Source organism: Enhydra lutris, unplaced genomic scaffold, assembly GCF_002288905.1.
Source record: "Enhydra lutris kenyoni isolate GAN:26980312 unplaced genomic scaffold, ASM228890v2 scaffoldscaffold10, whole genome shotgun sequence".
Lineage (NCBI taxonomy): Eukaryota > Metazoa > Chordata > Mammalia > Carnivora > Mustelidae > Enhydra > Enhydra lutris.
Window position 1 is genome coordinate 1,329,608 of NW_019154094.1, and position 2,722 is coordinate 1,332,329.

Sequence of the window (2,722 nt, forward strand, 5' to 3'; positions counted from 1 at the left end):
TCAAGAGTCGGACGTTCCACCAACAGGGCCACCCAGGCGCTCCAGAATAGTAAACCACACTTTAAATGGTCAAAGATCTATGTAATCCATATGTGGAAACCCAACCCCCAGTGTGATGGTTGTGGGGGGGATCTCTGGGAGGTGACCAGGTCCTGAGGCTGGAGCCCCCACGAATGGGATCAGGGGGCCCTCATAAAAGAGGCCTCGCAGAGCTCCCGCCCAATGAGGACACGGAGAAGATGGCATCTGTGAAGCAGGAAGTGACTAGGACCTGGCCTGCCCAGCACCTTGATCTTGGACTTCTGGCCTCCAGGACTTGGAGAAACACATTTCTGTGTAAGCCGTCCTGTCTACGGTAGTCTGTCCTCACACCCAGAATGGACCAAGACGGGTTAAGTTCATGTCATATGAATTGCACCACAGTTTTTTTTTTTTTTTTTAAGTTAAAAGTGAAATGCACAAAACCAGAAGCCGCCTATCTGAAATTCCACTCCCCTCCCCGCTTCTGCAGGGGTCTCAGCCAACACCGCCATCCACGGCAGACTCAGCCTCCCTCCTGCAAAGGGCCCAAGGCTTCCGAGGGGTCAAGGCCATCGTGGGTCCCACATCACCTCCTGGGCCAACTGTGTAAGCGGAAAGCCAGACCTGACTGCCATGGTTCAGCCGCTATTTTCTCAGAGGGACACTGTCCCAGGGTGGGGGGCCCAGGTGTGACATTGCAGGCTATGAGTCAGGCCTTGACCACATTCCCGGCACAGGGTCCTGGGGTCAGGCTGGGAGAGCTGATGCTTCTTCTGGTTTTTCTTGCCCTGGGCACACCGGCATGTGATAGGCCTTCTGTGGTTTGTAAGTCATTGTTTGAGGTAAACAGTACAGATCACTGAGCGCCAGGCTCCCCTGGGTCAGGGGAGCTCAGATTTTTCTTACTAAATTGCACACATCCAGTCTCTTTCATTCATGGCTGCTAGGGACAGTGACAGTGGGGAGAGGTTTCCTTCCCAGAGCTGGAGAGGGAGGGGGCCGGCCACCAAGCGGGGCCCCAGGATTTGCTGGAAATGTAAACCGCAGCTCCGAGGAACAGCTCCACCTCCTACGGTTAGACGGACAGGCGCCCTTCTAGGCCCCCCACCCCCAACTCTTCCCCAGGGAAAACTCGATATTTTGGGGGGTCACAAGTGGTGGGGACCAGGGACGACACCCCACACCCCACAGTGCACGGGACGGTCCTGCCCCAGAGAACGATCCAGTCCATAATGTCAATAGTGCCGAGGCTAGAAAGTCCTGCTTAGGGGCCCCTGTACCCCAGTTCTCACCCTGGTTTGCCCTGCCTTTCGAGAGCACATTCTAGGGGCAATGGCAGCTTAACCACAGAGACTTCCTCCCGCGCTAGGGAGCGGAATTGGTGGGTGTAAGCAGACCCCGGCAGCTCTGTGACCTTCAGTAAGTTTCTCAGCCTCTCTGAGCCTCCATTCTCCTCAAGGCCATTTGGATGCCCTCGCGGAGCAGCTGTGCTGATTTAATCAAGTCGGAGCCCGAGGAGGGCTCAGCCCCCCTTCTCTAGGCTGTAAGTTAGAGACGCACGCTTCAGTCCCTCCCAGTGTCTGCCGCTCATGGCTCGCTTACGACCTTAAAGTGACCACATCGGGGAAACTGGGAAGATCAGAGGACCATTTCGGGGTTCCAGACTCCACAACTGGCAAAACTCTTTACAACCATTTTCTCTGTCTTCCGGCCGAGCAGCGCCCAAAAGGGGCGCTTGCAGGGGCCTGACCAACAGCCGGGCAGAGGCCACCGTCATACTCTGGTTTCAAGGAAAGGAAACTCCCTCCGGCTTCTGAAGACGCCGAGAAATGTTCATTTGGTGTCCCCAGCCGTACAGCACAGGGTTGGCATCACGGTGAAAAGTCACGGGCACAGTCGGTGCCCCTGATATGATGGGATGTACAGGACACCCCATCACCCCCCTCTATGCTTTTCCCTCCAAAATTCCATACTCCCAATCTAATCACAAGAAAACATCAGATGCACCCAGCCTGGGGGACATTTGGATGTTTTGGGGTTGGCGGATGGGGCACAGCTCCTGGCCAGCTCTCCAAAATCCTGCTAAGCTCATGAGAAAAGCAAGGAAAGTGTCACAGACCGGACAATGCTGGGGTAACGTTGAGGACTAACGCGATGCGGGGTCCCGGAAGCGAAATAGAGAGTTTATGGACAATCTGAGGGGCATCCTAATCACGTCTGAGTTTAGTCAATAGCACAGTCGCAACATCGGTGTCTCAATTTCGACAGTCGCTCCATGGTCCAGTGAGATGCTAACTTCGCGGGAACCTTGCCAAAGAGACACAGAAACTCTGCATGTTACCTCTGCAGCTTCTCCACAATGAGACTTGTCATTCCAACACGAAAAGGTTACTGGTGAAAAAAACAACGACTTTACACCGAGAAAGGGAGGGGAAACCAGTACGTACACGGAAACGTCATTTCTTTTTTTTTTTTTTTAAGATTTTATTTATTTATTTGACAGACAGAGATCACAAGTAGGCAGAGAGGCAGGCAGGAGAGAGGAGGAAGCAGGCTCCCTGCCGAGCAGAGAGCCCAATGCGGGGCTCCATCCCAGGACCCTGAAATCCTGACCCGAGCCGAAGGCAGTGGCTTAACCCACTGAGCCACCCAGGAGCCCCAGAAACGTCATTTCTTGTCTCTCTGACATTCGGATTGATCT